This window comes from Hippocampus bargibanti, linkage group LG07 (assembly GCF_051943395.1).
Source record: "Hippocampus bargibanti isolate YZ-2025 linkage group LG07, ASM5194339v1, whole genome shotgun sequence".
Classification (NCBI taxonomy): domain Eukaryota; kingdom Metazoa; phylum Chordata; class Actinopteri; order Syngnathiformes; family Syngnathidae; genus Hippocampus; species Hippocampus bargibanti.
Window position 1 is genome coordinate 17,024,387 of NC_142740.1, and position 20,703 is coordinate 17,045,089.

Sequence of the window (20,703 nt, forward strand, 5' to 3'; positions counted from 1 at the left end):
CATGCTAACCAGTCATCACTTTGCTGAGAGTATAATACAGAATTACCAATATAATGCATTGAGATTTTCTCAGTTTCTCAATAAACTGCAGTAATATTACAATCTGAGTATCTGCACGTGTTATTCAACATCGGTGTTCAAATATCTCAAGGCAACAGTGCCTCATCGGTTATTGACTCACAAGCATATCAAATATTCCAAACATTTGAGAAGAAGCTCTCAGCATGATGCGGTCTAGTTTGGGACGGCCTATGTAATAAAGATGATTAACGTGTGGGCTGTGGCAGCGAGCAATGGTAGTGCTGATGTATTGGATGAGAGTGTAAATATTAAAGCAAGCGTGTACGTGCGCGCGTGAGTGCGGACATGTCACGTGTGCCAACCAACTCTGGACGGCATCCAGTCGCAGTCATTTTGATGGGCGACTCAGGACTGGAACCACTCCATATTAGACAGCGCTCATAAATTCAGTGAGGGTTCAAACACCTTGAGAGGGATTTTATACAACATAAACTGGACAATGAAGGCCTCTTCTGTAAAGCTCCCTTGAAGGCTGGAAAAATATCAAAATGTGGCTTTAAAGGTATACTTTCAAATTCTAGTTCTAATGAAAAAAAAACACATTTTCAACCCAATTCTTTGTGTAAAAATTGACTTTGAAATAAGAACTTTAATTTAAAACCCTAACTGTATTTTTATACCCTAACTGTCATTTAAAGGACAACCGATGTCTCCGGACAAGTTGTGTCCAAATTTGTAAAATGGCTTCAAATGACTTCTACTGAGCGTATTTTACAAAGATTCCACCGCATATAGCTATATTTTACGTTTTAAAACTCGTGCTGAATATTCCGGAAGTCTTGTCTTTGAGTTGGTGACGAGTCCATACGTGACGTCACTGAAGGAAAGCCCCTGACCGAAAAAAAAAAGGACACATTGTAGCAGTCCTTCCATCACGTCAATGCTTGTTTGGTCTGAAAACCTCGTGTTGCGCCAGAAGAGGGCCTCAAAGCTCCATATAAGGAATTTATCAGCTTGTGGAAACGCTATATATTGTCATGTCTACAATAGGTCGCCATTTTCTGCCTCTTTTCTGGGACGCTACATTGCAGTCCAGATGCCTCCAAATGACACGGAATAAATTCTTTAATCGATTGCAAACATGTATGCTTTCCTCTTCAGATCTACAGTGAGACCTCAACTTACGAACTTAATTGGTTCCCAGACAGAGTGTGTAAGGCGAAAAGTGTGTATCTAAAAAAAAAAAAATCCCATAGGAAACCATTAAAATGGGAATAATCCGTTCCCGGGTTTCCATAAAATATACTTTTCAACTAAATAAGCCTTAAAACTACACACAACATACCTTATTCTATATATAATAAATGTGCTGTTGTATTGTAATAAAAGAAATACACTGCATTGTATCATAAAGTCACTTTATTTACATTTGTGATGGTCATTTATGGCTTGATGGAATGGCGTTGGAGGTCGAAGGTCAAAGGGAATTGCTGTTTGGAAAGAGAGGCGCATTACATGACGACTGTAATTAAAGAAATAAACTGTGTTTTATTTACCTTTTTGATGGTCGTTGATGGCTTATGGAAGGAGAGTCACCTTCCATAAGGACTGTTGGTAACTTTACCTCTGGTGCTGTTCGGTCGTGTGCTTCCGCCGAAGATCACTCCGCCAGCCGTGGTGGGTGTGTATTATGAAAATAGTGCTTATTATAAGGTTTAATTTTCATAAATTTGACGTTTGTAAGACAAAAAGTTTGGAAGTTGAGGTGTTTGTAAGTTGAGGTCTCACTGTATTTGAATCATATTCATAACTGGATGTGTAAGAAAAGAAAGCATATCCTCCGAATCTGAAGCCATTGTTTTGATTCTCCAGCAATGCAAGACGTCTTGGCGTGACGTCACGAACTGGGGGCGGGACTTTCTGAAAATGCCCAATTCGCAGCAAAATTTTTTGCAGATTTTGGACACTTTAAGTCATTTTTATTGGTGTTTTGCATTTGACTAAAAATATCATACTGCGTGTTTTGGGTATTTTAGATGCTATAAAACGTTTTTCTGATGTCAGTTAGGAAACAAAAAAGTGACGTCGGTTGTCCTTTAAAACCCTTATTTTAGCTGTGGTTTTATTCTTATCCTGTGACTGTAGTGTCCTTGAGAGTTTTGAAAGGCGCTTATAAATTAAAAGTATAATAATAATAATAATAATAATAATAATAATAATAATAATAATAATAATAATAATAATAATAATAATAATAATAATAATAATAATAATAATAATGGGGCGGCCCGGTAGTCGAGTGGTTAGCACACCGGCTTCACAGTGCAGAGGTCGCCGGTTCGCGTCCCGGTCCGGCCTCCCTGTGTGGAGTTTGCATGTTCTCCCCGGACCCGAGTGGGTTTTCTCTGGGTCCTCCGGTTTCCTCCCACACTCCAAAAACATGCATGGCAGGCAGATTGACCACTCCAAATTGTCCCTAGGTGTGAGAGTGACTGTTGTATGTGTTTGTGTGCCCTGCGATTGGCTGGCAACCAATTCAGGGTGTCCCCCGCCTCGTGCCCGAAGACAGCTGAGATAGGCTCCAGCAACCCCCGCGACCCTAATGAGGAATAAGCGAAACGGAAAATGAGATAATAATAATAATAATATATTATTATTATTTCCCCCCAATGTTGCCTCAAAATGACACTGAATAAATTCTTTAATCGATTGCAAACATTTATGCTTTCCTCTTCAGAACTATTTGAATCATATTCATAACTGGATGAGTAACAAGAAAGCATGTTCTCCGAATCTGAAGCCATTGTTTTGATTCTCGAGCAAGGCAAGACGTCACGTGTGTGACGTCACGAACTGGGGGCGGGACCTTCTGAAACTGGCCACATCCAGGTTCATTTTTTTTGCAGATTTTGGACACTTTAAGTCAACTGTATAGTGCCACTTAGCAGTTTTTTTGACGACGATACTAGTGCAGCGTGTTCTACCGGAAACAAATTCCTTGTGTGTTCTACATACTTGGCAATAAAGATGATTCTGATTCTGATTCTGATTCTGATTGGTGTTTTGTATTCGACTAAAAATATTATACTGCGTGTTTTGGGTATTTTAGATGTCAGTTAGGAAACAAAAAAGTGATGTCGGTTGTCCTTTAAACGTTATTTAAAACCTTTCTTTGAAATCCTTACACACGTTTCAAACCATGATTCGAAGCACAAACAGTAATTTAAAATTTATTTTGAAACCCTAACTGAAGTTTAAAACCCTAATTTGAAACCCCAACCTGACGATGGTGTCCTCTGCACTGTGCGGGCTCAGCTTTTATATCGGGAGAGGCGGCCCTGGTTGCATTCCATATCCATCACCCCCGTTAATTAATCGTGACCCTACTTTAAAACCCAAACACTAGTTAGAACTGTAACGGATCAATGTATGCATGCTAAAGTGCTGCGGGAATCTCCCTCGTCCCCATTCCTCTTCTTCCTCATGTGTGCTATAGCTCAGTCATGTTAATTTTGCAATATCCAGCACATATGGCCACTTACGGCTTGGCAGAGCTGTTAAAAGCTGCGAGGTCAGTGCATTACTGGGCTGCTTCCATTAGAGGGAGTTTGCACGCCGGCCCAGAACGCACTCAATCAAACTCACTTTGCAATGGCAGCTCTGCTACATAGGGAGGGGCGGGGGGAGCTTGCACGTGACTTAGGCCGGGTAGAGGGCAACCGGTAGAACACCGGCGACCCAGGCCCACACCCGCCGCCCGGTGGCGTCCGAATCTGATTGTCTGCAAGTCATTTAGCACCTAGTCACTATTCAACATTCAATCCATCCATATTCCGTATCGCTTATTCCTCTTTAGGGTCGCGTGGGGTGCTGGAGCCTATCTCAGCTGTCTTCGGGCACGAGGCGGGCGACACCCTGAATTGGTTGCCAGCCAATCGCAAGGCACACATAGACAACAACAACAACAGTCACTCTCACACTCACACCTAGGGACAATTTGGAGTGGTCAATCTGCCTGCCATGCATGTTTTTGGAGTGTGGAAGGAAACCGGAGGACCCGGAGAAGGCCCACGCGGGCCCGGGGAGAACATGCAAGCTCCACACAGGGAGGCCGGACCGGGACGCGAACCGGCAAACTCACTGCGCACTGTGAAGCCGGTGTACTAACCACTCAACTACCGGGCCGCCCCTCTACATTTTGAATGGATTTCGACTTACAACCATTTTGACTTACGACCGGTTGGTCAGAACGGAACCCGGTCGTAAGTCGGATGTTACCTGTATATCTACAAATCCATCCATTTTCTCATCCACTTACTCTCACGAGGGTCGCAGCTGATTTCGGGCAGCAGTTGGGGCACATCCTGAACTGGTTATGAGCCGATCGCAGGGCACATCTATAGACAACTATTTTCGCTCACAATCACACCAAAGGGACAATTCAGAGAAAGGATAGGGAACTCCAGTTATGTGACAGCAATTTCCTTCCTTGTTTGTATCCTTCCTTACTCCATCACAACACATCTGATTCAAATGACCAGCTGTCAGAAAGCTCCAGGCCTTAACCAATCAAGAACAAATGAATCAGGTGTGATTCTTGTACAACCTTCATGATTGTGAGGTTGCTGTTGAGTGTTAATGTGCTTTTTTTTCTTTTAACCCTCATATTATGTTGAAAAAAAATCATGTTGATTATGTTATGGGTCATTTTTACCCGGATGTAAAAATCCAAGCAAAACAGTGAAATAATAGGTGACATCAGCAATAACTGTTTCTGAGATGTTAGAAATAAACATACTTGAAAAGAGAGACCACATATTTTACATCACTTTGGGATATTTTAGAACTGTTTTGAAGAAAGGAAAAGGAAAGGATATCCAGTGCTTTATTCAACTGCAAAACGGAAACAGGTAAAATTGACAGAGCGTGAGCGTTCAAAATATAGGGACGTGCAATTTTGACATGGCTGGCCCGCAAATAGCAAAAATCAGAATATAATTCACAGTCATTGATAAAGCACCTTGGGAGTGTTAAGAGAAGGGTGCTTGTTCTATTGATAGTACAGTTGATTGAGTTCTCCCGGAACCAAACTCACCCCAAAAAAAATTCACTCGTAACTAGCTACTTAACTCATTCACAAATGTATTCGGGAATTGAAAAAATGACATAGAGCGCCATTCCCAAATTTGTGTGGGTTTTGTTTTTTTCTCTTTTGGGTGCAGATAAAGCACTGGCCATGGCCTCTGGCAATGTTTGTCACTTCACCAAGAGGGCAGCATTTCTCTTTTTCGCCATGTCAGTGCTTTGTTCCAGCATCAGCTGTTGTTAAAGCGATATATAACCCAAGATGTATGTATTGCATTATATTTTGGACAGCAGCCCTAATTTCAAGCTCATATAACTCCAGACGCATATAATTTAGGAATCAACAATTTTTTTACGATGAAAGAAGCGAAGATTTCTTACGCTACATTGAATGTTTATGGAGTGGACACATTTTTGCATGTCTAGCAGTGAATGAGTTAAGAGGACAAATTCAAGCAGTTTGCTTATTTTCAGGCACCATCCAGAGAACATATTAAGAGCAAAAGAACAAGACACTCTTCGCAAACACAAAACATTGTTTTAACTGTGGAATAAGAAATGTAGTGCGTGAACCTTTTTTTCAAATCACTAACTCATGAAGCAAGAACCCAAGGTTTCAACATTTTGGCATTTGAAGAAAACAAATTTCTTGTCATGTGTGGTGTAGGTTCGAACCTAATGAGAGGTGCACACCGGCGGCAAGCGCCACCTTCGAGGAGAGGAATGAAGGAAGTAGCGTGGCTAATTTACCATGAAGGCGAAGACAGAATTCGAAATTGGTGGAAACGTGTCGTGAAAAATTGTTTTTTACCATCAAGGTTGCAGGAAGTTGGGATGTGTCCATCTTGTGCTCTCCTTTTCCTACTTAAATTCACTCCAGCCGGCGTTTTTGACCGAATGCTGGTTTCTGTGATCCACAAACAGACTCACTCATGGGGGTTATTCATAAACATGCATGTGCATTTCCTCCCCAAAAAATGGGGGGAAAAAGCGGAGGTAAGGATGGATGGAAGGCCGTGGCGCGTTTTGCATGAGAATGGCTCTGGGTCCTGTGAACCTTCTGCTCCCTGCGCACACATTCAATGGCGCCGCCGCGGTCAGCGTGACAAAGTGGGCCTCGGGTTGTCCAACGCACACACTCCACCCGCCGTCTGCCCATCCCCCACGTCCACGGTCAGTCCGTTTGCTCCCTCTGTGTGTACATACGCTGGTCCGAGGCAACGTTTTATGAGGCGTCTCGGGAGGGCGGCCAAGTTCAGGGGAGGCGATTGGATGACTGAATCGAGAGAGGGTGAGCTTATTTAGGCCATTTTTCCTTCAGGGGATTCATTGAATGTTTGACTCTCACCGCAACAGCAAGCACAATTCTTTTTCAGAACGGGTCGGGTTTACAAGAGTCTTTGTTGGTTGCTAGGATTTTGACTCCGGCCAATGAAAACTATCCATTCATTTTCTGGTGAGCTTGTCTTCGTTTGAGTCATGGCTGAGCTGGTGTCTGAAGCCCAACAAAGGTTCACACTCACATTCATATCTATGGACAATTTAGATTACTGATTCTCAACAGGTGCAACGCGACCCAACAGCGAGTAAAAATAAATAAATAAATAAATAAATAAATAAATAAAAACACATGTATTCTTACTTTGTATTTATTCCGCTACAATATGGAGGCGCAAACAAGTTCCCACGTGGAACTTACTACAACACCAGTCCATAAATCTTGGCTTAATTTTCTTCTCAGAGATGCAAGAACTTTTTTTCTAAATTTATTTTTTTCTAATTTCCCTTTTGTTAATTTATTTTCTTTTGTGGGCTAGGTAGAGCAACAAGTCGTATTTTCTAAAGGACAACCTTAAAAACAGTAAAAAGAAAATAGATCAATAAAAAGAAAATAGATCAAACACCGGATGTGCGAGGAAAAAAGTAAATAATGTTTTTTTAATCAGTGATAAAAAATGTTTTTGGGTACATTGGATTGGATTTGCCTTTATTAGTCTTACAGTGGAGAAATTCACATTTTACAGGAGCAAAGTGATGAAAGTAAAAGGAATGGAAAGGAAGAAGTAGATAAACAAATACAGGAGCTGCTGAAAAGGCCGCCACTCTCGCAGCGCCATCTTGAAGTCAAAAAAAACAAAAAAACAAAATAATAAATAATAAATAATGTGACACAACACATTCAGTCATTTTGTCTTAAACACTTTCTGCAACATCTTTATTGCATGAAGCAGTTCTAGATGAAAGAGGAGAGGATCGAAGTGTCCTTTTCACCAGTGGATCAGGGATGTGATGGTGGAATGTGTACGTCCACTACAAGCTGTCGAAAGCAAACACGAAGCTGTAGCATCTATTGACTGCCCCACGTTATTCCTCTTCAATTCCAAGCAGCAACATTTCCACATACGCATTGGCGCTCCATGCTGATGGTCCTTTCTTCTCATCGCTGGCTCCTAAAGCCATGAATTCATCCAGCTGCAGACTGCCCAACAGCATGTCGCGCCATCTCTAATTCATCGTTGATGTTGACCAGTGTGGTCAGATCAGCAACTGGAAGTGTGGCTGTCTCGTGCTTTGGCCACTAAGCAAAAACAGTGCAGCTCAGCCTCCAGCTAGCATGAGCCATATGCTTTTAGCGGAATATCGAACTAAAATTTCGACGGCTTGTATTGTCACAGGTGTGAATGAAAGCTGACTGATCATTTTGTCAAGATGTGACCTACAAATGCCTCTCCGCCATTCTTCAAGTTCTCACAAGGTACTCATCTCTCACCCAATAGCAGTTGGGAAGCAGGAACTGAGACGATAGGGGGGAAAAACATGGATCCATACTATTGAAGATTTTTACTTTTTTTTCCTGCAAATACAATTTAATTGTAATTGTGTTTTGGGTAAGAAAAATACAAAGCTAATGTTGCATGAAAAAAGTACATTTTGCTTTGAATGAACAATTTTAACATTAAAATAACCACCCTGACAAAAGTTCATTGTTGTGGTCATTCACTTGTTGACTTGTTGTTATCTTGAGGGATGACAAAAATTGGCTGTTTCACTTCAAAAAGTCGATTAAGATTGGTGGTTGCATGTTTTTCTTTAATGTGTGTGGTCTTATAGTGTCCTGTATGTCACAATTACCCACTCAGTCAGTGTAAAACAACATCATGAATATATTTACTGTCCATGCTTTTGTGTTCCTGTTTTGTGGGTTATTTTGCTTTGTGTTAATGATTATGTGAAGCGCTTTGTCACAGCTGTAGCTGTTGTGAAAGCGCTAAACGAATTGGAACGTATTGTATTGTATTGTATTGTATTGTATTGTATTGTATTGTATTGTATTGTATTGTATTGTATTGTATTGTATTGTATTGGTTTTTATCTTTTTGCACTTATGCCAAAACATCTGCATTGCATTGTTTTAGCACGAGTGCAAAATTTCAACTCTTGTCCACGGGAGGCTTATTTGCAGCGAGATAAAACACAAAAAGGTAAAGCGACAGGAGTTAGCCAAGTTCCGTTTTGTTCAACGAACAAACGGTATTTCTTAAAGCAGAAATAAAACAACGCATCTTTGCTTTGTAGTCACACCTTCATGTAAATAATCCCGTTTGTGCGTTTTTACGGCTTTGTGCTTCGCCGTCCTCTGTCTTTAAAGGCCTTTTGTGTTGCAAAACGCCCAGGATGTTAACAACACAAACAAACAGTGGAGGGGCAATTTGATGACAAAGACCCCCCCACCTCCTCCCGACACCTCTTCACAGCCTGCTTCTTACCACCCAGAGTTAATAAAGCCAGTTAGTCAAGCAGTTCATTTTTTTATTTTTTTATTTTAAATTTTTCTGAACTTCCAAATACTTCCTTTGACGTTTTATTCCTTTTTAGACGACTGGGTCAGGCGGCGAACGCTTGCCCAGCCACGCTTTGGCGAGGCCGTCACTCTTAACACGAGTCACACGCAAACTTCATGTGACATGATCCGGAACTCCATCTAGAGGTGTTACGCTATCATTCCCACCATTTAAAGAGCTTTTCCACCACCCCGATGACCTCGGCTTCGCCTCGCCGGACAACCAAAATGACCTGATGGCCATTCTACTCCCAACTGTGTGTGTGCGTGTGTGTGTGCGCACTTTACTCAGGGGTCATTCCAGCATTTTCCAGAGTGTCTGTAGAGTGTGAGGGAATCCAGCATGGCCAGTGAGCATGTATATCAGGCCATCTCACGGCTGGCTGAAGGCACCCCGGGTGGCCCGCCGTGGTCAATACCGCGCTGGTGACTGGACACGCAGAATGGGATAATCTCCTACTTTCTTTCACACAAACACACACACACACACTCCATTGTACCGGCATGGCAACAGAGGCCTGCCCGGCTCTCTTTCTAGGTCAGCGCCAGCCAAAGGGTGGACGAGGCTTGCGGTCCCACAGTGAGGATGCGGTCTGTTGATATGCATAGTTTGGACGTTTGCGTTCATGAATACCCTCTCTAGCTTCTTATTTCTCTTTTTCACTGCACGGGACAGACTCTACTTGGCTTGGTTTCGACCCATCTACAGCAAGGATGTCAAACTATTTTTTTTGCGGCAGGCCACATTGTCGTTACGGTTTCCTCTCGGGGGCCGTTATGAATTTGAGGAAGCCATTAGAATGTTTAATTCCCTCCAAATATTCCATATAGAGCGCACAACAAATTAATGAATAACCAGTTTTTAAATTTGAAGTAAAAAATAATGACTGTTATGGTGGTTTACATATGACAATTTGAAATTTTGGTTCGGACTTTTGCAAGCGTCATGGAATTTCACAGGTTTGATTTGCTTTTGTGGGCCGAAAAAAAAGATGTGGCGGCCAGATTTTGTGGGCGGGTCTTGAATTTGACACCTGTGATCTACAATATTTTATGTAGTCGTGCTTACTAACTTTGCATTAGGATAAGTTTTATTTTAGTAGCATTTTAATGACGGTCGGCATGTGTTACTGCACCGTTTGTGATCAAATCTCTTTTGCCTTTTGCTGAAAGTGTTACTTACATTGATGTTGGTTTTGTCCATGGCTTTCGCGTTATGCATTAGCATTAGGCGAGCTGGCTTTCGTTGAGTCAAGTAGTTTTTTCAAATACATTTTTGTTGTCTCAGAAATAATTGTGTCAATAATAAACCTAAATGGATCAAATGGGACACAAGTACCGTATTTCTTGGATTATACGTCGCTCCGGATTATAGGTCGCACCAGCCAAAAAATGCATAATTAAGAAGAAAAAAACATACATATGTCGCACTGGAGGATAAGTCGCATTTTTGGGGAAAATTTATTTGATAAAATCCAACACCAAACAACATACATGTCATCTTGAAAAGCAATTTAAAATAAATTAATTAAATTAAAATAAAATAGAGAACATCAGGCTCCGTTTCACTTCTTTTTTTTCCAACATGGAATTGAATTGGAATTGGATTTGCCTTTATTAGTCTCACAGTGGAGAAATTTACATTTCACAGCAGCAAAGTGATGAAAGGAATGAAAGTAGAAAAACAAAATACATGAGCTGCTAGAAAGGCAGCCACTCTCGGGGCGCCGTCTTGAAGTCAAAAGAACAAAAAAAAAACTATAACACCGCAGCTCTCGCTCTACGCAACTCCGATGGACACACCTCCTTTTTGGTAACCCAGATCAGTCTTTTACAAGAGTTATTCAGATAACTCTAGCACAAAGAACATGCTAACAAGTTTACCAAAATATCAGGTTTTACTCCAAATCACCAAATCCAAGGAAATCTTCATCCTCTGTGTCACTTTTAAATAACCCCCCAACTCGGCAGGTAGACAAGGCGTCACTTCCTCTTCTCTGCGCTCTTGCGGATTAATGTGAAAATAACATGTGAAATGATATACAGTAATAAAAAAAAGCATATATAAATCGCTCCGATTTATAAATCGCACCCCGACCAGACTATGAAAAAAACTGTGATTTATAATCCGAAAAATACGGTAATATTCACTCTGAGTACTCATGAATACTTAAACTTTTCGCACTTTGAATCAATAACATTTTATGTTACAAAATGTCAACATTTTGTGAATTGTTTTTTTTTATGAAGATGATGATTCTCAGCTATATTTTACTTGATTTTTTTCCCACTATTCCCACCAACTGATACTTATAGTATCAGTTGGTATCGGTAGCGTCTGTGAGTACCTAACAACTCGAATTAACTTCAGCATTGGCCCGATACTGTTATCACTCACTCTTCTTACTTTGTTGTTTCAAGTACATCTGGGAATGGTAATAAACAGCTTGAAATCTACACTTGGACTGAAAAAAAAAAGTTCACTGTTGCGCCCCGTACTCAACGTGTATGTGCGTGTGTGTGTGTGTGTGTGCGTGTGTGTGTGTTTTTGAATAAAAGGTTTCATTCAACATTGTCTACTCGCTTCATCACTCCTGCTGCTCGGCCACAAAGACGTCTAATTGACACCACAGATTTGGGCCAGTGGCTTGAACGGTTTCCCTTCCAATCCTCGAGTCGCTGCTCAAGTCATGGCGCACATTGGGCGTCCGTGGCTTTGTGTGCAGGCACGTAAACAGCACCCTGCTATGAACGGCCAAAATGGCATCCGTTTATTGGCAGTTGGGGTGTTTTCACTAACATTTTGGGAAAATATTTCACTTGTGGGGTTGTTCTGTCAGCATATTTACATCCTAAAATATTGTGGAACAAAAGCAAAGGCATTGATTTTGAGTTTACCCATTTATTTGAAATCACATTAGAACAATATTGGCAATGTGCAATTCATCAATTTATGCTGTGTTGTTGCAGTATGGACATCAATTCAAAGCAGAAACTGGTCAAAATAATATTTAATGATGACAAATATTTATTTATTGTTTAAACCCTCATTGATCCTGAGTAAAAACCATTCATTTTCATTTAAGAAAAATAACACATAGATATTACTCTTTTTTTCTGTTTGAAAAAGCTATGTGTATATATCCAGCAGACAATTAAACAGCTTCTTACCCCAAGCCATTAACTCCCTAAATAGTAACCCAAATTAATTGTATAGCGCCTCAATTTTGCTTATAATGATACTAGTGCAGCGTGTTTTTTACAAATTCCTTGTGACAAATACATACTTGTGTTAATTAGGATTTTGATTCTGATACTTATATATTATATTATATATATATATATATATATATATATATATATATATATATATATATATATATACACACTTTGATAATAACAAAAGAAATGACTGTTCTGTATTGTTCTAAACAATCAACACACAAATGTACATTTTCCTTGGCTTTTATGAAGTGCATAAATATCTCACAATATCCTCTCATTAACTAATTTTATTAGAATAACATGTGACTAAATGCTTTTCTGAACAAAACAAGTACTTCACAAATAATTCAAAACAACTAAACAACTAATTCAGAGTCTCATGACAAAAAAATAAGGCTCGTAACAAAATTAATTACTGTTCTGTATTGTTGTAAACATATGTGTTTTCTCAACCGCTTAGGACTCTTCAAAATACATTTTAGGAGCTTCTTCAATATACCCGACAAAATAATAAAAAACACACACTCCCATGCGTTCCTGTCCTTGATTGCAGCTTTATGTTGTCATGGCAACAAAAAGGGGCTTCATCTGTGGAGAAAAGACAAGTTAAACTCAGGCTGCAGTCACTATGATTACAGTGAGGAATAAAAGCAAATGTGGCTTGTTGCAAACAAACAACGGAAGTGTGTGTGGTGGGGGGAGGGGCAGGGGTCAGCTTTGGCATATGTCCCTGTAAGCGTGTGCGTGTGTATTCACTTGTGCGTCTATCAGCTGTCTGCATCAATGTAGCGCATGTGTGTGTGTGTGGGGAGAGAGAGAGAGAGAGAGAGAGAGAGAGAGAGAGAGAGAGAGAGAGAGAGAGAGAGAGAGAGAGAGAGAGAGAGAGAGAGAGAGAGAGAGAGACCACCAACCCCTTTGCCCTCCACACTCTCAGCCGGCACGGGTAGACAGCGATGGGTCAGGGGTCAAGACAGAGTCTGTCTGGGTTTACTAGCTGACCCTAACGCCTGCAGCATCAAAACACACACACACATAGACAAGTAAGGGGGGTGGTGTGTTTGCCACCTCACCAGACTAATATCACCTTTGGGATTAGGCTCCAGACACAAATACACTGACACACTTAAACAGACACACACACACACACACACGACGGATGTGCTTGGTCATAAAAACGGCCGGCATGATGCTGAGTCTTTGAGGAGCATCTAATTATATTTTAGTGGAGAAGAGGGACCGTCGTCATAATGACAAAGAAAGCTATCTCTAAGCGTGCCACGCAGCATGCTAAACACTAAAGACAAAACATCAGCGGCCATCGACAGTAAACTCGGAGCAAGCACGCTTACCATCTTATCCATGAAAGCAAGAAAGGTGTTGAGGAAGCATTGTGGCTTTTCTGCTATCGCCACTGGGAGGAAACATATTCCCCCATGATACATTGATTTTGACTGTAATCCAAGATGTGATCAATTTCCAGCGAGCAGGATCAAACAAGTACCACAGTGGAAGATGCTTTGGATGGAAAGTCAAATCCAAGAAGTGCAAGACTGCTGAATCCCAGCTCAGAAATAAGAGGTCAAAGCCCAGAGGAGCAGACTATAGGGAGAGGGGCGTTGGGTGCGGGGGGACTCCCCGAAATAAACCTGAATGTTAAACCTGATAATCCGCCTGCATTATTACAACATCTGTGAGGTCTACTGCGGCTCTGATGTTGATTAGGGAGACAGATTGGATTGGATTGGATTTGCCTTTATTAGTCTCGCAGTGGAGAAATTCACATTTCACAGCAGCAAAGTGATGAAAGGAATGAAAGTAGAAAAACAAAATGCAGGAGCTGCTGGAAAGGCAGCCACTCTTGCGGCGCCGTCTTGAAGTCAAAACAATAAAAAAAATTAAAGAACAAATAACATGACAACACAAAGACACAGGGTCATTCATTCTGAAGCACTTTCTGCACCCTCTTTGTCACACAAAGCAGTTCCAGATGAAAGAGGAGAGGATCAAAGCGTCTCTTCACCAGTGGATCAGGGACACTATGGTGGAATGTGCACGTCGACTACAAGCTAAATGTTGAAAGCAAACACGCAGCCGTAGCATCCATTGACGAAGAGATTGTCTCACATCTCCTGTCCCACATAAATCCGCTTCAATTCCAAGCCGCGACAGTTCCTTGGATATAAACAATATCCAGGATGAATAGGAGGAGGAAAGAAGCGGGACGACTGGAGACGGAGAGCCAAAGCGCAGAATAGAAAGGAGGCCGCCCGAGAGGGACCTGCAGATTTTAAAGGTAACACATGAGGAGACGCCATAGAGGAAATGGGCGTAACATGCGTGATTTGAGGAGAGGAGATCCTTTGGGGTCAGGGGAGGTGGAGGTGGGGGTTTTAGGAGCAGCAGATTGGGAAACGGGACACAAGGGAGGATTGGTTAGATGGCTGTAATTTATGCGGAAAGATGCTGCCGAGTGGATGGCGTCTGGTGGGACCCAGCCCGCTCACACCCCTCAATGAGTCTGAGAAGAGGGGTGCAGATTATTATTATTTTTTTTTTGGGGGGGGGGTGCAGTGAGGACTTTGTAGCGGTCTCAACATGCTATTCAGGCTACGCTTCCCACCTCATGTCCTATTGATGTCGGGGTACAAGGTCTGAGGAAGCCCCCCCAACTGGAGTGAAACCAGGCTGTCTTGTACAGGGCTGTCCAAACTTTTTGCAAAGGGGGGCAGATTTGGTTGGTTAAAAATGTAAGGGGAGGGGGAAACCTTGACGGACGTTCTTTACCTTTAACGGCAATTAACTCATTCACTGCCAGAAATGCAAAAATGTGTCCACTCCAGTGCCAGGGTTTTTGTCATTTTCACTCAAATTGCAGGACCCACAGATTTTGAGTTTGAGGACTACATAAACACTCAATGCAGCGTAAAAAACCTTAGACTCTCTTATTTCATCGGAAAAAAAGTTCATTCCTAAATTATATGGATCTGGAGTTATAATAATAATAATAATAATAATAATAATAATAATAATAATAATAATAATAATAATAATAATAATAATAATAATAACCGGTTTCCTCCCACACTCCAAAAACATGAATGGCAGGCAGATTGAAAACTCCAAATTGTCCCGAGGTGTGAGTGTGAGAGTGACTGTTGTATGTCTTTGTGTGCCCTGCAATTGGCTGGCAACCAATTCAGGGTGTCGCCCGCCTCGTGCCCGAAGACAGCTGAGATAGGCTCCAGCACCCCCCGCGACCCTAATGAGGAATAAGCGGTACGGAAAATGGATGGATGGATGGATAATAATACATTTCATTTATAAGCGCCTTTCAAAACTCTCAAGGACACTTTACAGCCACATTTTCTCTGCGGGTGAGCAGCGGCAGCCACATGCGCCAGCGTTCACTCAACCCCATCTGAGCTTGAAATGGGGGCAGCTGTACAAAGTACAATACAATACATAGATATTGATTTATATCGGGCTTTAACAACAGGTAATGTTGTAACAAAGCGCTAACATGGACAAAAGGCAAATGCTGGCCGCTCATGGAAGGGAAAAACATTTCCAGAGGTCTGACCTCCGCTTTATCGGCACCCCTGCAAGAAAAAAAACAAAACCCAAACAATTTCAGGAATGGCGCTCCACGTCACACTTTTCAATTCATGAATAAATTCGGGAATAGCAGCAAATGAGTTAATTTAAATACATTTCAGTAAGCCAATCTGTTGTTCCGTATTTCAGTGACGAAATAGTCCAATTTCTACCCATCCTTGAACTGTTGGACCTCACAGTCAATTTTCCTCCTTTTTTTGATTTGTCGCCATTTTCAAAAATTGGGGGGACCATTCAGTAAATTATTCATATTCCTAATTGAGCCTCTAGATGGCAGCACTTAGTACACGCATGCAACAGCGCTACTGCCCAATGTATTCATTTTAAATGCTGTTCAGACGTTATTGTTTTTATGACGGAGGCTGCGGGCCAGACGAAAATTGACTAGGGGCCGCATTTGGCCCCTGGGCCGGGCATTGGAGATAGATGGCTGGTCTAGTCGTTCCTATGAACTGTCTCAATCTGCGCCACCATTTCAATTTTGGACAGTTAAGTGAAGCAGAAAGAAATAAAGCACAAGACGCTGCAGAACTCAAATTGTTTTTATAGGCACAGAAAAGTCAATATCACTGATGAGTGTGAGTGCACCCAGCCGCCCAAGTTGAATATAATATAATTATGTAATGATTCACCTGTTGATAGGCAAAGAGTTTTGATACAAGACTGTTTTCTGGGACTGATTCAGCTTTTGTTGATGCTATTAAATATTTTTAAAAATGTTTGAAAATCTGATTATTTCCAATGATATGCCCGATGTCTGGCATGCCATGAGAAGTTTGCACGCAGTACACACGAAGTACTCGATGGTTGGGTGCGCCTGATGCGGTCAGACAGTTTAATAGCGTCCCTAAGAGCACCCATCCGGCAAGCATGCAGACGTCCATACGCACACAAACAGCGGATGCAACACATACGGTATGAGATTTAAGGTGCGTTGGCGTGTTAAAAAAAAAAAAAAAAGACACAAGGAGGTTGAAAATGGAAGGCGCGACCCCGGTGTGACACTCGAAAGTGGAAAAATAACGCCACTGTCAATAACGTAAAGGCGGTGTAGCGGTTACGGTACAACAAGCTAAATGTCAGTTTTGAAGGCTAAGTGGTAGGAGAAAGGATTTGAGGGAGCAGATCGTTTGTGTTGTTTGTGATGTGACAAGCATGTCGACTCCTAAGTGCAAAGGTTATCTTCATAAAATGTTTTTCCCCAAAATTGTGGCATGTGGATAGGTTTTAAAAAGCAGTGTTATGACGCTCGGCAGCACGGTGGAATAGTGGGTATCTTGGCTGTTTGATGTAGTTCTGGGAACCTGGGTTTGAATCTTCCTCAGGCATATTAACCAGTGGAGGACCATGCATACAACCCCTGAGCCTTCAGTAGTGCTACGTCTGAATCAATCCACAGCTGTGACTGTAAATAAACTGGTGTGATTTACTAGAAGGCCCCGTTAGCCAGGAAATAACTTAATAAGAAAGAAATACTATCATTAAACTTTTCAAGCTTTTACCATGAACATGTGGATTCATGATATGGGTTCAGAAGTCGCTCTTTCACACCGCAGAGAAGATTGAACGACAGGATGGCAAAGCATCAATAATAACCTCATAAAATTGCAGTATTAGTATTTGTAGTATTTGCTATTTTCTGACATATTCGGAGCTGTCTAACCTTTGTTAATTATGTCAAATTTGTCCTAATAAATTCCATCTTGAAAATTGCTTTAACAGTAAATCTGCAACCAAATCCACTTATTGTCCTTATTCAGCTACTGTGTAGAAAAAACCACAGTTAAATCAACACAACATGTATTTGCTTATGCAGCTTGCTACAGATACAGTGTGCTAGCCCTGGCCATTATGCCCTTATCACTTAGCGGCTAGTGATACTGTACTATGATTGGCTAGTTCTATGCCCTCTCGTTCCCTCAGATCCTCTTCCTCCATCCACCTCTGTGTGCGCCCCCCTGCCCGTCTCAGCACGATGGGGGACAGAGCTTTCAGCTGCTCTGCCCCAAAACCCTGGAACTCACTTCCTCCCAACATTCGTAACATTGATTCTCTTCCCACCTTCAAATCCGATAACAAAACCCACCTATTTAAAATTGCATTTTCTGTGTAGCTCTTTCTCTTGTTTCTATTTATAATTGGATTTATTTATTGTATTATATTTGTCATTGTATTTTATTTATTATAGTACCTACACTTGTCAGTGACTGTAAAGTGTCCTTGAGAACTTTGAACGTTGCTTAAAATAAAATGTATTATTATTATTATTATTATTATTATTATTATTATTATTATTATTATTATTATTATTATTATTGACTTGTCAATCATAGTGTGCGAAAACTTTGACGCTACCCAGGCCTGCGTCACCAACTCGAAATCTGATTGGTTAAAGCAACAGAGTCATCAACACCACATTTAATGCGATAGAGCCTGCAGAATGTGACGGGGCCTGCTGATTGTGAAGGCATCCAGGTAGATTTCTGACCGTGGTCAGAAATGTTGGGTGAAATGTGATTGGTTAAATGCTTAAATATGAAAACACACATCTGTAAGCAGCACAACACAGGAAATGCAATGATAGGAAGCTGAAAGACAATTTGAAATTATTGAATAAGATTTCATGGACAAAATACAATTAACTTCAGTCTGTGATTCAAATATTATAGGCCAGTAGAGAAGGGCTTGCAGGCCCTGGTGGCACGTCGATGATATTAACCATTGACAAGTAGTCAGAGCCTATTTTGGTTTTCTCACTTTTTGGTCATTTATGAATCCAAAAGTCATTTGAGGTAAACAAGCAGTATTAATATGACGGTACTTTGATTATATTAATGACTAAATGTGTTTTGACAGGTAACCATCCCAACCCTGTATATTATTAAAATGTTCTTAACCTGCAGTCTGTGTTAGCTTTGTACAATTTCTCCTCTCTCTTGGAACACGCCTCATTAGATTGCACTCAATCGTGCCCTTTTCCTCAGTTACCAATGAGCATGACTAAAACGTTGGAAGCACCTGACCCCAATGGACCATCACACTATGGAACCTTCTCTTTACCCAGGAAGGGGTGAGTGAGGTTTTAAAGCTCTGGTGCACTGTGTAAATAGCTGCCTCAACTCAGGCTATGAAGATCCTGCCTGATGAAAATATGTCAGAATCCTTTTATTAGTTGGCATCAGCGCAAAAGCAGAAAAGCACGGATAAAGGTAAAATGTCTGATTATAAAATTCCCCCCCTAATAATTTGTGGTTCTCCCTACTCCTCAATACATCCTGTTGTTTTACCACTGCCTCTCCCCGTGTATTGATATAACTTCACCAAAGGAGAAATAAGCAGACACTTGATAGACAGCATGAGTTATTTTGGTTTTCAAAGGGGCGATTTCAGGAAATGTGGTATTCTAAATTCACCCGTAGACATTTATCTTCCAAAACAAAAAGGCCACAATTTGACAGGTGAGGGCTAAAAATATGCTGCACAACGACTGAGGCAACACAACAAATTCAGGTGTATGTCCTGACACACACACACACACACACACACACGGACACACACACACAGTCACACACAAACACACACACACACACACATGCGTACACACACGCACAAACACACACAAAAAGTGCGCACACACCTCCACATGGTCCATGTTCCCTTCCCTCCTCGCCACGTGCATGCAGCAAGGACCCAATCCCTGTAAAGCCCTGTGCTGTCCACGCCATGCCTGATGGGGGGAAAAAAAGAAAAAGATGAAGGGCCTGCAGGCTTTATTTGGAAATGAAACACTCCCACACACAAACATATATTTTTAATATAAGTTCATTCACTGGCATGGAGCTCAATTTGTCATAAATCTGTCTGGTACTATTGCACAGTTGTCAAAGTCAAGGCAGGGGGGCCAGATCTGGCCCGCAATATCATTTTATTCGGCCCGTAAATCAAATTTGTGAATGTCCATCATGCTTGCTAAAGTCCGAACCAATGTAAACCATAATAATAGTCAATATTTTTGTACTTCAAATTTGAAAACTACTTATTCATTAAATTGTTGTACGTTCTATATGTAATATGTGTGAAGGATGAAACATTCTAATTGCTTCCCCAAAGTAATAACGGCCCCAGAGAGCAAACCGTAACTACCCAGCAGAAAAGATGAGTTCGACACACTTGTACTATTGTCAGTGGAAAGTGGAGGTTATGTAAATATATTTTCAAGAACTATATTATACCACTGTAGTAGAAAAGGCAGCATGCTTGTTATTGTAACTCCCCAAAAAGAAAACATAAAGTTTATACATACGTAGCTTTAAACTTGTTAGGGACAGGTTATCATTTTAACAGGTTAAAGGGTGTGATAAAGGATTAAGGGAAGAGGAAGGATTTGGATGAGAGCTGATTGAGACACGTGATCAAATAATTTTGTCAAACTAAAATGTTCAAAATCATCTGAATGGTACAACAGTAAGAACTCGAATGTTTAGATTTTCCATTGTAGTGAATTAGATTTTAAATGCTACAGTTAAGGACGTCTTGTCTTGTGTGTAAGCATCAGTACTAATGCTACTGCTCAGAGTTTGGACATTAGAGCCAAATGATCAAAATTCTGTTAAAACAATGTCATGTTTTGTTCCAGTTCGGCATGTCTGCACATTACTTCGCTAGCTTGCAACCAGGAGCTCCGGTAAGTCATTTCCAGCCTATCTTGTCTACCATTGCAAAACAGATGTAAAATACAGAGGACGGTTGTGCTTTCAGTTATGTTTAATTCGTTCCATGACCACAGTTGTCACTCAACAACACTTACAAATAATCTTTCGAAAATGAAAATAATGACAATGTCATTAATGAGTTCTAACCTCTCAAATATTTCTTTTAAATTACGTGTTAAATCCAATTCCTTCCTATTATAGTCA

The 20,703-nt window shown here is 41.0% G+C and overlaps 1 long non-coding RNA gene across 1 annotated transcript in view; it reads right to left on the reverse strand.

The window, feature by feature from the left end:
- Positions 1 to 12,324: 12,324 nt before the first annotated feature.
- Positions 12,325 to 20,703, reverse strand: part of LOC148895609 (uncharacterized) — a 52,181-nt gene continuing 43,802 nt past the window's right edge. The window contains exons 4-5 of the long non-coding RNA XR_016115630.1: positions 19,425 to 19,514; positions 12,325 to 12,760 (exon numbers count right to left, since the gene is read on the reverse strand). This is a non-coding gene — a long non-coding RNA (uncharacterized LOC148895609). The remainder of the gene's footprint in view (positions 12,761 to 19,424; positions 19,515 to 20,703) is intronic.